The sequence below is a fragment of the Hemiscyllium ocellatum genome (genome assembly GCF_020745735.1).
Source record: "Hemiscyllium ocellatum isolate sHemOce1 chromosome 27 unlocalized genomic scaffold, sHemOce1.pat.X.cur. SUPER_27_unloc_17, whole genome shotgun sequence".
NCBI classification, from domain to species: Eukaryota; Metazoa; Chordata; class Chondrichthyes; order Orectolobiformes; family Hemiscylliidae; genus Hemiscyllium; species Hemiscyllium ocellatum.
Genome location: NW_026867484.1, coordinates 618398 through 636532, shown reverse-complemented (window position 1 = coordinate 636532; position 18135 = coordinate 618398). Strand labels below are relative to the sequence as shown.

General features: G+C 49.2%; 19 non-coding genes across 19 annotated transcripts; 18 read left to right on the top strand and 1 right to left on the bottom strand.

Annotated features, from left to right (window-relative positions):
* Positions 1-518: 518 nt before the first annotated feature.
* trnak-uuu (transfer RNA lysine (anticodon UUU)) lies at positions 519-590 on the top strand. The gene has a single exon. It is a non-coding gene; the product is annotated as a tRNA-Lys (tRNA).
* Positions 591-1214: 624 nt separating this feature from the next.
* Positions 1215-1286, top strand: trnak-uuu (transfer RNA lysine (anticodon UUU)). The gene has a single exon. It is a non-coding gene; the product is annotated as a tRNA-Lys (tRNA).
* A 624-nt stretch (positions 1287-1910) lies between these two features.
* On the top strand, positions 1911-1982 carry trnak-uuu (transfer RNA lysine (anticodon UUU)). Its single transcript has one exon. It is a non-coding gene; the product is annotated as a tRNA-Lys (tRNA).
* A 624-nt stretch (positions 1983-2606) lies between these two features.
* On the top strand, positions 2607-2678 carry trnak-uuu (transfer RNA lysine (anticodon UUU)). Its single transcript has one exon. It is a non-coding gene; the product is annotated as a tRNA-Lys (tRNA).
* A 624-nt stretch (positions 2679-3302) lies between these two features.
* On the top strand, positions 3303-3374 carry trnak-uuu (transfer RNA lysine (anticodon UUU)). The gene has a single exon. It is a non-coding gene; the product is annotated as a tRNA-Lys (tRNA).
* Positions 3375-3998: 624 nt separating this feature from the next.
* Positions 3999-4070, top strand: trnak-uuu (transfer RNA lysine (anticodon UUU)). The gene has a single exon. It is a non-coding gene; the product is annotated as a tRNA-Lys (tRNA).
* A 624-nt stretch (positions 4071-4694) lies between these two features.
* On the top strand, positions 4695-4766 carry trnak-uuu (transfer RNA lysine (anticodon UUU)). The gene has a single exon. It is a non-coding gene; the product is annotated as a tRNA-Lys (tRNA).
* Positions 4767-5390: 624 nt separating this feature from the next.
* Positions 5391-5462, top strand: trnak-uuu (transfer RNA lysine (anticodon UUU)). Its single transcript has one exon. It is a non-coding gene; the product is annotated as a tRNA-Lys (tRNA).
* Positions 5463-6086: 624 nt separating this feature from the next.
* trnak-uuu (transfer RNA lysine (anticodon UUU)) lies at positions 6087-6158 on the top strand. The gene has a single exon. It is a non-coding gene; the product is annotated as a tRNA-Lys (tRNA).
* A 624-nt stretch (positions 6159-6782) lies between these two features.
* On the top strand, positions 6783-6854 carry trnak-uuu (transfer RNA lysine (anticodon UUU)). The gene has a single exon. It is a non-coding gene; the product is annotated as a tRNA-Lys (tRNA).
* A 624-nt stretch (positions 6855-7478) lies between these two features.
* Positions 7479-7550, top strand: trnak-uuu (transfer RNA lysine (anticodon UUU)). Its single transcript has one exon. It is a non-coding gene; the product is annotated as a tRNA-Lys (tRNA).
* A 624-nt stretch (positions 7551-8174) lies between these two features.
* trnak-uuu (transfer RNA lysine (anticodon UUU)) lies at positions 8175-8246 on the top strand. Its single transcript has one exon. It is a non-coding gene; the product is annotated as a tRNA-Lys (tRNA).
* A 624-nt stretch (positions 8247-8870) lies between these two features.
* On the top strand, positions 8871-8942 carry trnak-uuu (transfer RNA lysine (anticodon UUU)). Its single transcript has one exon. It is a non-coding gene; the product is annotated as a tRNA-Lys (tRNA).
* A 624-nt stretch (positions 8943-9566) lies between these two features.
* On the top strand, positions 9567-9638 carry trnak-uuu (transfer RNA lysine (anticodon UUU)). Its single transcript has one exon. It is a non-coding gene; the product is annotated as a tRNA-Lys (tRNA).
* Positions 9639-10262: 624 nt separating this feature from the next.
* On the top strand, positions 10263-10334 carry trnak-uuu (transfer RNA lysine (anticodon UUU)). The gene has a single exon. It is a non-coding gene; the product is annotated as a tRNA-Lys (tRNA).
* Positions 10335-10958: 624 nt separating this feature from the next.
* trnak-uuu (transfer RNA lysine (anticodon UUU)) lies at positions 10959-11030 on the top strand. The gene has a single exon. It is a non-coding gene; the product is annotated as a tRNA-Lys (tRNA).
* Positions 11031-11654: 624 nt separating this feature from the next.
* On the top strand, positions 11655-11726 carry trnak-uuu (transfer RNA lysine (anticodon UUU)). The gene has a single exon. It is a non-coding gene; the product is annotated as a tRNA-Lys (tRNA).
* A 624-nt stretch (positions 11727-12350) lies between these two features.
* On the top strand, positions 12351-12422 carry trnak-uuu (transfer RNA lysine (anticodon UUU)). The gene has a single exon. It is a non-coding gene; the product is annotated as a tRNA-Lys (tRNA).
* A 774-nt stretch (positions 12423-13196) lies between these two features.
* trnak-uuu (transfer RNA lysine (anticodon UUU)) lies at positions 13197-13268 on the bottom strand. Its single transcript has one exon. It is a non-coding gene; the product is annotated as a tRNA-Lys (tRNA).
* Positions 13269-18135: the final 4867 nt, after the last annotated feature.

Here is an 18135-nt window from a genome sequence, read left to right as displayed (position 1 = left end):
TAATCAGCAGGGACGACCATGGCATTCCTCACCTCAAACCTGTCGCAAGAGGAACATTACACTGTCTTCACTGCAATCCCTCCAAAAGTAACCTTCAAAAAAAAAACAAGGTCTGAAGAACAGAACAAGCAAAATGCAGCACTTACCTGCTTACCACAATGGGTCTTATTATTAGGTTAGAGGAGGAGGGCGGGAGGGAGGCACTACCCGTGTAGTGCCTCGGGTTCCTCTCCTGCTCGCCTTTATTGGGAAAAAAAACCTACCCAGGTTAGCTTGCGCTACACCAGCTTCCGGGTCCGCTCCGCGCTTTTTTCCCATAAAGGCGCGCAGGTGAGTCCCGGAGATGTGACATGACTCTCCAGTCTCCCCAATGTTATAGACATCACATCTGGAGCAAGGGATACAAGAAAATTACATTGATGGATGTACCGGTGAAAGTCTTCTTTCTGCCGCAGCCCAGGTTCGATTCACGGGCAGCGAGGAAATTTTCAGCAGAGCTACCAAGCGGCGTCGATGTCTCCCTGGTGGTCTAGTGGTTAGGATTTGGCGCTTTTACCGCCGCGGCCCGGGTTCGATTCCCGGTCAGGAAAGCAGTTTTCAGCGGGTCAGAGGGCCCTCTATTCGTCTTAAACGCACTGCACAGTTGTTTATTGATCTTCGTCGTTCCTGTGTGCTGCAGTGTGAAATAGCATCCTGATGCAGATTTGCTTGCGTGCGTTGGGATGATTGTTTCTGCAGCTGCAAACGAGTGAACAATCTTCACTCTCTCGGCGGAGCAGATCAGGGCTGTTTGGCAGTGTCTGTTTGTAGACGCGGTTACCTTTGTTTAACAATTTAAATTTAATTTTTTTTATGTATCCATTGCTCCCGATGCGATCTCTGTAACATTGGGGAGACTGGAGAGTCAAGTCACATCTCTGGGACTCTCCTGCTCGCCTTTATTGGGAAAAAAAACCTACCCAGGTTAGCTTGCGCTACACCAGCTTCCGGGTCCGCTCCGCGCTTTTTTCCCATAAAGGCGCGCAGGTGAGTCCCGGAGATGTGACATGACTCTCCAGTCTCCCCAATGTTATAGACATCACATCTGGAGCAAGGGATACAAGAAAATTACATTGATGGATGTACCGGTGAAAGTCTTCTTTCTGCCGCAGCCCAGGTTTGATTCACGGGCAGCGAGGAAATTTTCAGCAGAGCTACCAAGCGGCGTCGATGTCTCCCTGGTGGTCTAGTGGTTAGGATTTGGCGCTTTTACCGCCGCGGCCCGGGTTCGATTCCCGGTCAGGAAAGCAGTTTTCAGCGGGTCAGAGGGCCCTCTATTCGTCTTAAACGCACTGCACAGTTGTTTATTGATCTTCGTCGTTCCTGTGTGCTGCAGTGTGAAATAGCATCCTGATGCAGATTTGCTTGCGTGCGTTGGGATGATTGCTTCTGCAGCTGCAAACGAGTGAACAATCTTCACTCTCTCGGCGGAGCAGATCAGGGCTGTTTGGCAGTGTCTGTTTGTAGACGCGGTTACCTTTGTTTAACAATTTAAATTTAATTTTTTTTATGTATCCATTGCTCCCGATGCGATCTCTGTAACATTGGGGAGACTGGAGAGTCAAGTCACATCTCTGGGACTCTCCTGCTCGCCTTTATTGGGAAAAAAAACCTACCCAGGTTAGCTTGCGCTACACCAGCTTCCGGGTCCGCTCCGCGCTTTTTTCCCATAAAGGCGCGCAGGTGAGTCCCGGAGATGTGACATGACTCTCCAGTCTCCCCAATGTTATAGACATCACATCTGGAGCAAGGGATACAAGAAAATTACATTGATGGATGTACCGGTGAAAGTCTTCTTTCTGCCGCAGCCCAGGTTCGATTCACGGGCAGCGAGGAAATTTTCAGCAGAGCTACCAAGCGGCGTCGATGTCTCCCTGGTGGTCTAGTGGTTAGGATTTGGCGCTTTTACCGCCGCGGCCCGGGTTCGATTCCCGGTCAGGAAAGCAGTTTTCAGCGGGTCAGAGGGCCCTCTATTCGTCTTAAACGCACTGCACAGTTGTTTATTGATCTTCGTCGTTCCTGTGTGCTGCAGTGTGAAATAGCATCCTGATGCAGATTTGCTTGCGTGCGTTGGGATGATTGCTTCTGCAGCTGCAAACGAGTGAACAATCTTCACTCTCTCGGCGGAGCAGATCAGGGCTGTTTGGCAGTGTCTGTTTGTAGACGCGGTTACCTTTGTTTAACAATTTAAATTTAATTTTTTTTATGTATCCATTGCTCCCGATGCGATCTCTGTAACATTGGGGAGACTGGAGAGTCAAGTCACATCTCTGGGACTCTCCTGCTCGCCTTTATTGGGAAAAAAAACCTACCCAGGTTAGCTTGCGCTACACCAGCTTCCGGGTCCGCTCCGCGCTTTTTTCCCATAAAGGCGCGCAGGTGAGTCCCGGAGATGTGACATGACTCTCCAGTCTCCCCAATGTTATAGACATCACATCTGGAGCAAGGGATACAAGAAAATTACATTGATGGATGTACCGGTGAAAGTCTTCTTTCTGCCGCAGCCCAGGTTTGATTCACGGGCAGCGAGGAAATTTTCAGCAGAGCTACCAAGCGGCGTCGATGTCTCCCTGGTGGTCTAGTGGTTAGGATTTGGCGCTTTTACCGCCGCGGCCCGGGTTCGATTCCCGGTCAGGAAAGCAGTTTTCAGCGGGTCAGAGGGCCCTCTATTCGTCTTAAACGCACTGCACAGTTGTTTATTGATCTTCGTCGTTCCTGTGTGCTGCAGTGTGAAATAGCATCCTGATGCAGATTTGCTTGCGTGCGTTGGGATGATTGTTTCTGCAGCTGCAAACGAGTGAACAATCTTCACTCTCTCGGCGGAGCAGATCAGGGCTGTTTGGCAGTGTCTGTTTGTAGACGCGGTTACCTTTGTTTAACAATTTAAATTTAATTTTTTTTATGTATCCATTGCTCCCGATGCGATCTCTGTAACATTGGGGAGACTGGAGAGTCAAGTCACATCTCTGGGACTCTCCTGCTCGCCTTTATTGGGAAAAAAAACCTACCCAGGTTAGCTTGCGCTACACCAGCTTCCGGGTCCGCTCCGCGCTTTTTTCCCATAAAGGCGCGCAGGTGAGTCCCGGAGATGTGACATGACTCTCCAGTCTCCCCAATGTTATAGACATCACATCTGGAGCAAGGGATACAAGAAAATTACATTGATGGATGTACCGGTGAAAGTCTTCTTTCTGCCGCAGCCCAGGTTCGATTCACGGGCAGCGAGGAAATTTTCAGCAGAGCTACCAAGCGGCGTCGATGTCTCCCTGGTGGTCTAGTGGTTAGGATTTGGCGCTTTTACCGCCGCGGCCCGGGTTCGATTCCCGGTCAGGAAAGCAGTTTTCAGCGGGTCAGAGGGCCCTCTATTCGTCTTAAACGCACTGCACAGTTGTTTATTGATCTTCGTCGTTCCTGTGTGCTGCAGTGTGAAATAGCATCCTGATGCAGATTTGCTTGCGTGCGTTGGGATGATTGCTTCTGCAGCTGCAAACGAGTGAACAATCTTCACTCTCTCGGCGGAGCAGATCAGGGCTGTTTGGCAGTGTCTGTTTGTAGACGCGGTTACCTTTGTTTAACAATTTAAATTTAATTTTTTTTATGTATCCATTGCTCCCGATGCGATCTCTGTAACATTGGGGAGACTGGAGAGTCAAGTCACATCTCTGGGACTCTCCTGCTCGCCTTTATTGGGAAAAAAAACCTACCCAGGTTAGCTTGCGCTACACCAGCTTCCGGGTCCGCTCCGCGCTTTTTTCCCATAAAGGCGCGCAGGTGAGTCCCGGAGATGTGACATGACTCTCCAGTCTCCCCAATGTTATAGACATCACATCTGGAGCAAGGGATACAAGAAAATTACATTGATGGATGTACCGGTGAAAGTCTTCTTTCTGCCGCAGCCCAGGTTCGATTCACGGGCAGCGAGGAAATTTTCAGCAGAGCTACCAAGCGGCGTCGATGTCTCCCTGGTGGTCTAGTGGTTAGGATTTGGCGCTTTTACCGCCGCGGCCCGGGTTCGATTCCCGGTCAGGAAAGCAGTTTTCAGCGGGTCAGAGGGCCCTCTATTCGTCTTAAACGCACTGCACAGTTGTTTATTGATCTTCGTCGTTCCTGTGTGCTGCAGTGTGAAATAGCATCCTGATGCAGATTTGCTTGCGTGCGTTGGGATGATTGCTTCTGCAGCTGCAAACGAGTGAACAATCTTCACTCTCTCGGCGGAGCAGATCAGGGCTGTTTGGCAGTGTCTGTTTGTAGACGCGGTTACCTTTGTTTAACAATTTAAATTTAATTTTTTTTATGGATCCATTGCTCCCGATGCGATCTCTGTAACATTGGGGAGACTGGAGAGTCAAGTCACATCTCTGGGACTCTCCTGCTCGCCTTTATTGGGAAAAAAAACCTACCCAGGTTAGCTTGCGCTACACCAGCTTCCGGGTCCGCTCCGCGCTTTTTTCCCATAAAGGCGCGCAGGTGAGTCCCGGAGATGTGACATGACTCTCCAGTCTCCCCAATGTTATAGACATCACATCTGGAGCAAGGGATACAAGAAAATTACATTGATGGATGTACCGGTGAAAGTCTTCTTTCTGCCGCAGCCCAGGTTTGATTCACGGGCAGCGAGGAAATTTTCAGCAGAGCTACCAAGCGGCGTCGATGTCTCCCTGGTGGTCTAGTGGTTAGGATTTGGCGCTTTTACCGCCGCGGCCCGGGTTCGATTCCCGGTCAGGAAAGCAGTTTTCAGCGGGTCAGAGGGCCCTCTATTCGTCTTAAACGCACTGCACAGTTGTTTATTGATCTTCGTCGTTCCTGTGTGCTGCAGTGTGAAATAGCATCCTGATGCAGATTTGCTTGCGTGCGTTGGGATGATTGCTTCTGCAGCTGCAAACGAGTGAACAATCTTCACTCTCTCGGCGGAGCAGATCAGGGCTGTTTGGCAGTGTCTGTTTGTAGACGCGGTTACCTTTGTTTAACAATTTAAATTTAATTTTTTTTATGTATCCATTGCTCCCGATGCGATCTCTGTAACATTGGGGAGACTGGAGAGTCAAGTCACATCTCTGGGACTCTCCTGCTCGCCTTTATTGGGAAAAAAAACCTACCCAGGTTAGCTTGCGCTACACCAGCTTCCGGGTCCGCTCCGCGCTTTTTTCCCATAAAGGCGCGCAGGTGAGTCCCGGAGATGTGACATGACTCTCCAGTCTCCCCAATGTTATAGACATCACATCTGGAGCAAGGGATACAAGAAAATTACATTGATGGATGTACCGGTGAAAGTCTTCTTTCTGCCGCAGCCCAGGTTCGATTCACGGGCAGCGAGGAAATTTTCAGCAGAGCTACCAAGCGGCGTCGATGTCTCCCTGGTGGTCTAGTGGTTAGGATTTGGCGCTTTTACCGCCGCGGCCCGGGTTCGATTCCCGGTCAGGAAAGCAGTTTTCAGCGGGTCAGAGGGCCCTCTATTCGTCTTAAACGCACTGCACAGTTGTTTATTGATCTTCGTCGTTCCTGTGTGCTGCAGTGTGAAATAGCATCCTGATGCAGATTTGCTTGCGTGCGTTGGGATGATTGCTTCTGCAGCTGCAAACGAGTGAACAATCTTCACTCTCTCGGCGGAGCAGATCAGGGCTGTTTGGCAGTGTCTGTTTGTAGACGCGGTTACCTTTGTTTAACAATTTAAATTTAATTTTTTTTATGTATCCATTGCTCCCGATGCGATCTCTGTAACATTGGGGAGACTGGAGAGTCAAGTCACATCTCTGGGACTCTCCTGCTCGCCTTTATTGGGAAAAAAAACCTACCCAGGTTAGCTTGCGCTACACCAGCTTCCGGGTCCGCTCCGCGCTTTTTTCCCATAAAGGCGCGCAGGTGAGTCCCGGAGATGTGACATGACTCTCCAGTCTCCCCAATGTTATAGACATCACATCTGGAGCAAGGGATACAAGAAAATTACATTGATGGATGTACCGGTGAAAGTCTTCTTTCTGCCGCAGCCCAGGTTTGATTCACGGGCAGCGAGGAAATTTTCAGCAGAGCTACCAAGCGGCGTCGATGTCTCCCTGGTGGTCTAGTGGTTAGGATTTGGCGCTTTTACCGCCGCGGCCCGGGTTCGATTCCCGGTCAGGAAAGCAGTTTTCAGCGGGTCAGAGGGCCCTCTATTCGTCTTAAACGCACTGCACAGTTGTTTATTGATCTTCGTCGTTCCTGTGTGCTGCAGTGTGAAATAGCATCCTGATGCAGATTTGCTTGCGTGCGTTGGGATGATTGTTTCTGCAGCTGCAAACGAGTGAACAATCTTCACTCTCTCGGCGGAGCAGATCAGGGCTGTTTGGCAGTGTCTGTTTGTAGACGCGGTTACCTTTGTTTAACAATTTAAATTTAATTTTTTTTATGTATCCATTGCTCCCGATGCGATCTCTGTAACATTGGGGAGACTGGAGAGTCAAGTCACATCTCTGGGACTCTCCTGCTCGCCTTTATTGGGAAAAAAAACCTACCCAGGTTAGCTTGCGCTACACCAGCTTCCGGGTCCGCTCCGCGCTTTTTTCCCATAAAGGCGCGCAGGTGAGTCCCGGAGATGTGACATGACTCTCCAGTCTCCCCAATGTTATAGACATCACATCTGGAGCAAGGGATACAAGAAAATTACATTGATGGATGTACCGGTGAAAGTCTTCTTTCTGCCGCAGCCCAGGTTCGATTCACGGGCAGCGAGGAAATTTTCAGCAGAGCTACCAAGCGGCGTCGATGTCTCCCTGGTGGTCTAGTGGTTAGGATTTGGCGCTTTTACCGCCGCGGCCCGGGTTCGATTCCCGGTCAGGAAAGCAGTTTTCAGCGGGTCAGAGGGCCCTCTATTCGTCTTAAACGCACTGCACAGTTGTTTATTGATCTTCGTCGTTCCTGTGTGCTGCAGTGTGAAATAGCATCCTGATGCAGATTTGCTTGCGTGCGTTGGGATGATTGCTTCTGCAGCTGCAAACGAGTGAACAATCTTCACTCTCTCGGCGGAGCAGATCAGGGCTGTTTGGCAGTGTCTGTTTGTAGACGCGGTTACCTTTGTTTAACAATTTAAATTTAATTTTTTTTATGTATCCATTGCTCCCGATGCGATCTCTGTAACATTGGGGAGACTGGAGAGTCAAGTCACATCTCTGGGACTCTCCTGCTCGCCTTTATTGGGAAAAAAAACCTACCCAGGTTAGCTTGCGCTACACCAGCTTCCGGGTCCGCTCCGCGCTTTTTTCCCATAAAGGCGCGCAGGTGAGTCCCGGAGATGTGACATGACTCTCCAGTCTCCCCAATGTTATAGACATCACATCTGGAGCAAGGGATACAAGAAAATTACATTGATGGATGTACCGGTGAAAGTCTTCTTTCTGCCGCAGCCCAGGTTCGATTCACGGGCAGCGAGGAAATTTTCAGCAGAGCTACCAAGCGGCGTCGATGTCTCCCTGGTGGTCTAGTGGTTAGGATTTGGCGCTTTTACCGCCGCGGCCCGGGTTCGATTCCCGGTCAGGAAAGCAGTTTTCAGCGGGTCAGAGGGCCCTCTATTCGTCTTAAACGCACTGCACAGTTGTTTATTGATCTTCGTCGTTCCTGTGTGCTGCAGTGTGAAATAGCATCCTGATGCAGATTTGCTTGCGTGCGTTGGGATGATTGCTTCTGCAGCTGCAAACGAGTGAACAATCTTCACTCTCTCGGCGGAGCAGATCAGGGCTGTTTGGCAGTGTCTGTTTGTAGACGCGGTTACCTTTGTTTAACAATTTAAATTTAATTTTTTTTATGGATCCATTGCTCCCGATGCGATCTCTGTAACATTGGGGAGACTGGAGAGTCAAGTCACATCTCTGGGACTCTCCTGCTCGCCTTTATTGGGAAAAAAAACCTACCCAGGTTAGCTTGCGCTACACCAGCTTCCGGGTCCGCTCCGCGCTTTTTTCCCATAAAGGCGCGCAGGTGAGTCCCGGAGATGTGACATGACTCTCCAGTCTCCCCAATGTTATAGACATCACATCTGGAGCAAGGGATACAAGAAAATTACATTGATGGATGTACCGGTGAAAGTCTTCTTTCTGCCGCAGCCCAGGTTTGATTCACGGGCAGCGAGGAAATTTTCAGCAGAGCTACCAAGCGGCGTCGATGTCTCCCTGGTGGTCTAGTGGTTAGGATTTGGCGCTTTTACCGCCGCGGCCCGGGTTCGATTCCCGGTCAGGAAAGCAGTTTTCAGCGGGTCAGAGGGCCCTCTATTCGTCTTAAACGCACTGCACAGTTGTTTATTGATCTTCGTCGTTCCTGTGTGCTGCAGTGTGAAATAGCATCCTGATGCAGATTTGCTTGCGTGCGTTGGGATGATTGCTTCTGCAGCTGCAAACGAGTGAACAATCTTCACTCTCTCGGCGGAGCAGATCAGGGCTGTTTGGCAGTGTCTGTTTGTAGACGCGGTTACCTTTGTTTAACAATTTAAATTTAATTTTTTTTATGTATCCATTGCTCCCGATGCGATCTCTGTAACATTGGGGAGACTGGAGAGTCAAGTCACATCTCTGGGACTCTCCTGCTCGCCTTTATTGGGAAAAAAAACCTACCCAGGTTAGCTTGCGCTACACCAGCTTCCGGGTCCGCTCCGCGCTTTTTTCCCATAAAGGCGCGCAGGTGAGTCCCGGAGATGTGACATGACTCTCCAGTCTCCCCAATGTTATAGACATCACATCTGGAGCAAGGGATACAAGAAAATTACATTGATGGATGTACCGGTGAAAGTCTTCTTTCTGCCGCAGCCCAGGTTTGATTCACGGGCAGCGAGGAAATTTTCAGCAGAGCTACCAAGCGGCGTCGATGTCTCCCTGGTGGTCTAGTGGTTAGGATTTGGCGCTTTTACCGCCGCGGCCCGGGTTCGATTCCCGGTCAGGAAAGCAGTTTTCAGCGGGTCAGAGGGCCCTCTATTCGTCTTAAACGCACTGCACAGTTGTTTATTGATCTTCGTCGTTCCTGTGTGCTGCAGTGTGAAATAGCATCCTGATGCAGATTTGCTTGCGTGCGTTGGGATGATTGCTTCTGCAGCTGCAAACGAGTGAACAATCTTCACTCTCTCGGCGGAGCAGATCAGGGCTGTTTGGCAGTGTCTGTTTGTAGACGCGGTTACCTTTGTTTAACAATTTAAATTTAATTTTTTTTATGTATCCATTGCTCCCGATGCGATCTCTGTAACATTGGGGAGACTGGAGAGTCAAGTCACATCTCTGGGACTCTCCTGCTCGCCTTTATTGGGAAAAAAAACCTACCCAGGTTAGCTTGCGCTACACCAGCTTCCGGGTCCGCTCCGCGCTTTTTTCCCATAAAGGCGCGCAGGTGAGTCCCGGAGATGTGACATGACTCTCCAGTCTCCCCAATGTTATAGACATCACATCTGGAGCAAGGGATACAAGAAAATTACATTGATGGATGTACCGGTGAAAGTCTTCTTTCTGCCGCAGCCCAGGTTCGATTCACGGGCAGCGAGGAAATTTTCAGCAGAGCTACCAAGCGGCGTCGATGTCTCCCTGGTGGTCTAGTGGTTAGGATTTGGCGCTTTTACCGCCGCGGCCCGGGTTCGATTCCCGGTCAGGAAAGCAGTTTTCAGCGGGTCAGAGGGCCCTCTATTCGTCTTAAACGCACTGCACAGTTGTTTATTGATCTTCGTCGTTCCTGTGTGCTGCAGTGTGAAATAGCATCCTGATGCAGATTTGCTTGCGTGCGTTGGGATGATTGCTTCTGCAGCTGCAAACGAGTGAACAATCTTCACTCTCTCGGCGGAGCAGATCAGGGCTGTTTGGCAGTGTCTGTTTGTAGACGCGGTTACCTTTGTTTAACAATTTAAATTTAATTTTTTTTATGGATCCATTGCTCCCGATGCGATCTCTGTAACATTGGGGAGACTGGAGAGTCAAGTCACATCTCTGGGACTCTCCTGCTCGCCTTTATTGGGAAAAAAAACCTACCCAGGTTAGCTTGCGCTACACCAGCTTCCGGGTCCGCTCCGCGCTTTTTTCCCATAAAGGCGCGCAGGTGAGTCCCGGAGATGTGACATGACTCTCCAGTCTCCCCAATGTTATAGACATCACATCTGGAGCAAGGGATACAAGAAAATTACATTGATGGATGTACCGGTGAAAGTCTTCTTTCTGCCGCAGCCCAGGTTTGATTCACGGGCAGCGAGGAAATTTTCAGCAGAGCTACCAAGCGGCGTCGATGTCTCCCTGGTGGTCTAGTGGTTAGGATTTGGCGCTTTTACCGCCGCGGCCCGGGTTCGATTCCCGGTCAGGAAAGCAGTTTTCAGCGGGTCAGAGGGCCCTCTATTCGTCTTAAACGCACTGCACAGTTGTTTATTGATCTTCGTCGTTCCTGTGTGCTGCAGTGTGAAATAGCATCCTGATGCAGATTTGCTTGCGTGCGTTGGGATGATTGCTTCTGCAGCTGCAAACGAGTGAACAATCTTCACTCTCTCGGCGGAGCAGATCAGGGCTGTTTGGCAGTGTCTGTTTGTAGACGCGGTTACCTTTGTTTAACAATTTAAATTTAATTTTTTTTATGTATCCATTGCTCCCGATGCGATCTCTGTAACATTGGGGAGACTGGAGAGTCAAGTCACATCTCTGGGACTCTCCTGCTCGCCTTTTTTGGGAAAAAAAACCTACCCAGGTTAGCTTGCGCTACACCAGCTTCCGGGTCCGCTCCGCGCTTTTTTCCCATAAAGGCGCGCAGGTGAGTCCCGGAGATGTGACATGACTCTCCAGTCTCCCCAATGTTATAGACATCACATCTGGAGCAAGGGATACAAGAAAATTACATTGATGGATGTACCGGTGAAAGTCTTCTTTCTGCCGCAGCCCAGGTTCGATTCACGGGCAGCGAGGAAATTTTCAGCAGAGCTACCAAGCGGCGTCGATGTCTCCCTGGTGGTCTAGTGGTTAGGATTTGGCGCTTTTACCGCCGCGGCCCGGGTTCGATTCCCGGTCAGGAAAGCAGTTTTCAGCGGGTCAGAGGGCCCTCTATTCGTCTTAAACGCACTGCACAGTTGTTTATTGATCTTCGTCGTTCCTGTGTGCTGCAGTGTGAAATAGCATCCTGATGCAGATTTGCTTGCGTGCGTTGGGATGATTGCTTCTGCAGCTGCAAACGAGTGAACAATCTTCACTCTCTCGGCGGAGCAGATCAGGGCTGTTTGGCAGTGTCTGTTTGTAGACGCGGTTACCTTTGTTTAACAATTTAAATTTAATTTTTTTTATGTATCCATTGCTCCCGATGCGATCTCTGTAACATTGGGGAGACTGGAGAGTCAAGTCACATCTCTGGGACTCTCCTGCTCGCCTTTATTGGGAAAAAAAACCTACCCAGGTTAGCTTGCGCTACACCAGCTTCCGGGTCCGCTCCGCGCTTTTTTCCCATAAAGGCGCGCAGGTGAGTCCCGGAGATGTGACATGACTCTCCAGTCTCCCCAATGTTATAGACATCACATCTGGAGCAAGGGATACAAGAAAATTACATTGATGGATGTACCGGTGAAAGTCTTCTTTCTGCCGCAGCCCAGGTTCGATTCACGGGCAGCGAGGAAATTTTCAGCAGAGCTACCAAGCGGCGTCGATGTCTCCCTGGTGGTCTAGTGGTTAGGATTTGGCGCTTTTACCGCCGCGGCCCGGGTTCGATTCCCGGTCAGGAAAGCAGTTTTCAGCGGGTCAGAGGGCCCTCTATTCGTCTTAAACGCACTGCACAGTTGTTTATTGATCTTCGTCGTTCCTGTGTGCTGCAGTGTGAAATAGCATCCTGATGCAGATTTGCTTGCGTGCGTTGGGATGATTGCTTCTGCAGCTGCAAACGAGTGAACAATCTTCACTCTCTCGGCGGAGCAGATCAGGGCTGTTTGGCAGTGTCTGTTTGTAGACGCGGTTACCTTTGTTTAACAATTTAAATTTAATTTTTTTTATGTATCCATTGCTCCCGATGCGATCTCTGTAACATTGGGGAGACTGGAGAGTCAAGTCACATCTCTGGGACTCTCCTGCTCGCCTTTATTGGGAAAAAAAACCTACCCAGGTTAGCTTGCGCTACACCAGCTTCCGGGTCCGCTCCGCGCTTTTTTCCAATAAAGGCGCGCAGGTGAGTCCCGGAGATGTGACATGACTCTCCAGTCTCCCCAATGTTATAGACATCACATCTGGAGCAAGGGATACAAGAAAATTACATTGATGGATGTACCGGTGAAAGTCTTCTTTCTGCCGCAGCCCAGGTTCGATTCACGGGCAGCGAGGAAATTTTCAGCAGAGCTACCAAGCGGCGTCGATGTCTCCCTGGTGGTCTAGTGGTTAGGATTTGGCGCTTTTACCGCCGCGGCCCGGGTTCGATTCCCGGTCAGGAAAGCAGTTTTCAGCGGGTCAGAGGGCCCTCTATTCGTCTTAAACGCACTGCACAGTTGTTTATTGATCTTCGTCGTTCCTGTGTGCTGCAGTGTGAAATAGCATCCTGATGCAGATTTGCTTGCGTGCGTTGGGATGATTGCTTCTGCAGCTGCAAACGAGTGAACAATCTTCACTCTCTCGGCGGAGCAGATCAGGGCTGTTTGGCAGTGTCTGTTTGTAGACGCGGTTACCTTTGTTTAACAATTTAAATTTAATTTTTTTAATGTATCCATTGCTCCCGATGCGATCTCTGTAACATTGGGGAGACTGGAGAGTCAAGTCACATCTCTGGGACTCTCCTGCTCGCCTTTATTGGGAAAAAAAACCTACCCAGGTTAGCTTGCGCTACACCAGCTTCCGGGTCCGCTCCGCGCTTTTTTCCAATAAAGGCGCGCAGGTGAGTCCCGGAGATGTGACATGACTCTCCAGTCTCCCCAATGTTATAGACATCACATCTGGAGCAAGGGATACATAAAAAAAATTAAATTTAAATTGTTAAACAAAGGTAACCGCGTCTACAAACAGTCACTGCCAAACAGCCCTGATCTGCTCCGCCGAGAGAGTGAAGATTGTTCACTCGTTTGCAGCTGCAGAAGCAATCATCCCAACGCACGCAAGCAAATCTGCATCAGGATGCTATTTCACACTGCAGCACACAGGAACGACGAAGATCAATAAACAACTGTGCAGTGCGTTTAAGACGAATAGAGGGCCCTCTGACTCGCTGAAAACTGCTTTCCGGACCGGGAATCGAACCCGGGTCGCGGCGGTAAAAGCGCCAAATCCTAACCACTAGACCACCAGGGAGACATCGACGCCGCTTGGTAGCTCTGCTGAAAATTTCCTCGCTGCCCGTGAATCGAACCTGGGCTGCGGCAGAAAGAAGACTTTCACCGGTACATCCATCAATGTAATCCATCAATGTATTTGGATACTTGTGTGTTGGAAGACTTACCAGGGGTAAGCAATGGGGTTCAGGCCCCGGCACGGAGCCTGTTCCCGTTGCTCAGAAGGGAAGGTTGGAGAAGAGCAGAGCAATAATTATTGGGGACTCGATATTTTGTGGCACATATAGGCTGTTTTGTGGGGGCGAGAGAGACTCACGATTGGTATGTTGCCTCCCAGGTGCAAGGGTAAGTGACGTCTCTGATCGTGTTTTCCGAGTCCTTAAGGGGGTGGCGGAGCAGCCCGAAGTCGTGGTCCACATTGGCACCAACGACATAGGTAGGAAGAAGGATGAGGATGTTAGGCAGGCTTTCAGGGAGCTAGGTTGGAAGCTCAAAGTTAGAACAAACAGAGTTGTTGTCTCTGGTTTGTTACCTGTGCCACGTGATGGTGAGTCGAGGAATAGTGAGAGAGAACAGTTAAATGCGTGGCTACAGGGATGGTGCAGGAGGGGGGGATTCCGGTATCTGGATAACTGGGGTTCTTTCTGGGGAAGGTGGGACCTCTATAAACAGGATAGTCTACACCTGAACCTGAGGGGCACCAGTATCCTTGGGGGGACGTTTGCTAGGTATCTTTGGGGGAGGGGGTTTAAACTAACTCTGCAGGCGCATGGGAACCTAGACTGTAGATTTAGGGTGCAGGACCTTGAGTGTAGGGAGATTAGGAGCTTGGCATCAATCTTGAAGGAGGGTGCCTCTAAACAGCAATGTGACATTGAAGTATACTTCAATGCGAGAAGTATACGAAATAAGATAGGTGAACTTGCAGCGTGGGTTGGTACCTGGGATTTTGATGTTGTGGCTATTACTGCGACATGGGTAGAACAGGGACACGATTGGCTGTTGCAGGTTCCAGGGTTTAAATGTTTTAGTAGGGTCAGACATGGGGGTAAGAGAAGGGGAGGTGTGGCATTGCTTGTCAAGGATGGTATTACAGCGGTGGAAAGGACGATGGATGAACACTCGCCATCTGAGGTACGTTGGGCTGAAGTTAGAAATAGGAAAGGGGAGGACACCCTGTTTGGATTTTCTATAGGCCTCCTAATAGTCCTAGAGACGTAGAAGAAAGGATTGAGAGGGTGATTCAGGAGAAGAGGGAAAGTAATAGGGTGGTTGTTATGGGGGACTTTAACTTTCCAGATATTGACTGGGAAAGCCATAGCTCGAGTACGTTAGATGGGTCGGTGTTTATCTGTTGTGTGCAGGAGGGTTACCTGACACAATATGTTGACAGGCCAACAAGAGGTGAGGCCGTACTGGATTTGGTTCTGGGTAATGAATCAGGCCAGGTATTAGAATTGGAGGTAGGTGGGCACTTTGGGGACAGTAACCACAATTCGGTGATTTTTACTCTGGTGATGGAGAGGGATACGTGTGCACTGTAGGGCAAGAGTTATAGCTGGGGGCAGGGAAATTATGATGCGGTGAGGCATGACTTAGGACGTGTGGCTTGGAAAAGTAGACTTCAATGGAAGGGTGCAATCGATATGTGGAGCTTGTTCAAGGAGCAACTATTGAGTGTCCTTGATAAGTATGTACCTGTCAGGCAGGGAGGAAAACGTCGTGTGAGGGAGCCGTGGTTTAATAATGAATTGGAATCCCTTGTTAAAGCGAAGAGGGCGGCCTATGTAAAGATGAGGCGTGAAGGTTCAATTGGGGCAATTGAGAGTTATAAAGTAGCCAGGGAGGATCTAAAGAGAGAGTTAAGAGCAGCAAGGAGGGGACATGAAAAGTCCTTGGTTGGTAGGATAAGGGACAACCCAAAGGCTTTCTATAGGTATGTCAGGAATAAAAGAATGACTCAGGTTGGAATAGGTCCAGTCAAGGATAGTAGTGGGAAGTTGCACATGGAGGCCGAAGAGATTGGGGAGACACTGAATGAATACTTTTCATCAGTATTCACTCAGGAACAGGACATTGTTGCCGATATGAATATTGAGTCACAATTAATTTTAATGGATGGCTTTGAGGTATGTAGGGAAGAGATATTGGAAATTCTGGAAAGGGTGAAAATAGATAAGTCCCCTGGGCCTGATGGCATATATCCTAGCATTCTCTGGGAAGCAAGGGAGGAGATTGCAGACCCATTGGCCTTGATTTTTATAACCTCGTTGTCTACCGGAATAGTGCCAGAAGACTGGAGGATAGCAAAGGTGGTTCCCTTGTTCAAGAAGGGGAGTAGGGATAACACTAGTTCCTATAGCCGGTGAGTCTCACTTCTGTTGTGGGCAAAGTCTTAGAGAAAATTGTAAGGGATAGGATTTATGAACATCTGGATAGGAATAATGTGATCAAGGATAGTCAGCATGGTTTTGTGAAGGGCAGGTCTTGTCTCACAAACCTTATTGAATTCTTTGAGAAGGTGACTAAGGAGGTGGACGAGGGTAAAGCGGTAGATGTGGTGTATATGGAATTTAGTAAGGCGTTTGATAAGGTTCCCCATGGTTGGCTACTGCAAAAAATACGGAGGTATGGCATTGAGAGTGCGTTGGAGGTTTGTATTAGGAATTGGCTGGCTGGAAGAAGACAGAGTGTAATAGCTGATGGTAAAGGTTCATCTTGGAGTGCAGTTACTAGTGGTGTTCCGGAAGGATCTGTTTTGGGACCATTGCTGTTTGCCATTTTTATAAATGACCTGGAGGAGGGGCTAGAAGGTTGGGTGAGCAAGTTTGCGGATGATACGAATGTCAGTGGAGTTGTTGACAGTGAGGAAGGATGTGGCAGGTTACAATGAGATATAGTTAAGCTGCAGAGCTGGGCAGAAAGGTGGCAAATGGAGTTCAATTTTGGTTAAGAGTAACAAGAAGATGGATTACTGGGCTAATGGTTGGATACTTGGTAGTGTGGATGAGCAGAGGGATCTTGGTGGCCATGTACACAGATCTCTGAAAGTGCTGTGAAGAAGGCATATGGCGTACTAGCTTTTATTGGTAGAGAAATTGAGTTCCGGAGTCCTGAGGTTGTGTTGCAGTTGTATAAGACACTGGTGCGGCCGCGTCTGGAGTATTGTGTGCAGTTTTGGTCGCCATACTATAGGAAGGGTGTGGAGGCACTGGAACAGGTGCAGAGGAGGTTTACCAGGATGTTACCTGGTATGGTAGGAAGATCGTATGAGGAAACGCTGAGGCACTTGGGGCTTTTTTCATTGGAGACAAGAAGGTTTAGGGGTGACTTGATAGAGGTGTACAAGATGATTAGGGGTTTAGATCGGGTTGGCAATGAGAACCTTTTTCCACCTAAGGAGTCAGCTATTACGAGGGGGCATAGCTTTAAATTAAGGGGTGGTAGGTATAGGACAGATGTTAGGGGTAGCTTCTTGACTCAGCGAGTCATGAGTTCATGGAATGCCCTGCCAGTAGCAGTGGTGGACTCTCCCTCTTTATGGGCATTTAAACGGACATTGGATAGGCATATGGAGGATAGTAGGCTAGTGTAGGTTAGGTGGGCTTGGATCGGCGCAACATCGAGGGCCAAAGGGCCTGTACTGCGCTGTAATTTTCTATGTTCTATGTTCTATTAAGCTGCATCAGGACATTATTTCAACGAGCCACGACACACTGCAGCACAGAGAAACTGTGAAGAGCAGAAGACAAAGATGTATATAGTGTATTTAAGGAGAACAGGTACCTAATAAACCCAGTCCGCCGATTTCTCAAATATGCTTCCAAGTTGACTTCAAAAATTCGGTTTGTCCTTCCATTTTTTGCTATTTTATTTTGTGAGTTTTAAAAATTCCGCAATCCTCTGACTTGAGTATTGGAGTTGGTAAGTTACGTTGTGGCTGGACAGGACACTGGAATATTGTGGAATACTTTTGGAATATTGTGTGCAATTCTGGTCTCCCTCCTATCAGAAGGATATTGTGAAATTTGAAAGGGTTCTGAAGCACCAATGAGTCCGCAGAGAGGAGAGGCCCTTCTGCTGCCGTGAGTGCGGGAAGGCCTTTAGTGATTCCTCTGCCATGCGGACGCAGCAATTGGTCCACACCCGGGACGGCTGTTCTCATGCCCTGAGTGCGAGATGGCTTTCAGCAGTTCTTCCCACCTGCCGAGACACCAGTGGGTCCATACCGAGGAGAGGCATTCTTCTGCCACGAATGCAGAATGGGCTTTGCTCTTTCTTCTGACTTGCTGGCCCACTGGTGGGTCCACAGTGGGGAGAGGTTGCTCAGTTGCTCTAAGTGCAGGAAGGCCTTCATCAAACCTCAGACCTGCATTTGTTTGGACAGGACCACCGTGAGAAAACACATGCAGACACTGGGAGAATGTGCAAACTCCTCACTGGCTGGAATCAAACCTGGGTCCCTGGTGCTGTGAGGCTGCAGTGGTAACCACTGAGGCACTACATATTGCAACCTGAAGTAGGCAAGCAGGAGGTCGGGAGAATACAGCAAGCCAGGCAGCACCAGGATGTGGAGTAGTCAGCATTTTGGGTATTAACCCTTCTTCAGGACTGAAAAGTTGACTTCTCTATGAGAAACGATTTACGGAATGTTGCTGGGGTTTGGAGGGTTTTAGCTACAGGGAGAGTCTGAATAGGCTGGGGCTGTTTTCACTGGAGCATCGGAGGTAGAGGAGTGACCTAATAGAGGTTACAAATTCATGAGAGGGATGGACAGGGTAAAAGACAAGGTATTTTCCCTGGGATGGAGGACCCCAAAACTAGAGGGCATAGGTTTAGGGTGAGAGGCGAAATATATTAAAGGGACAACTTCTTCATGCAGAGGG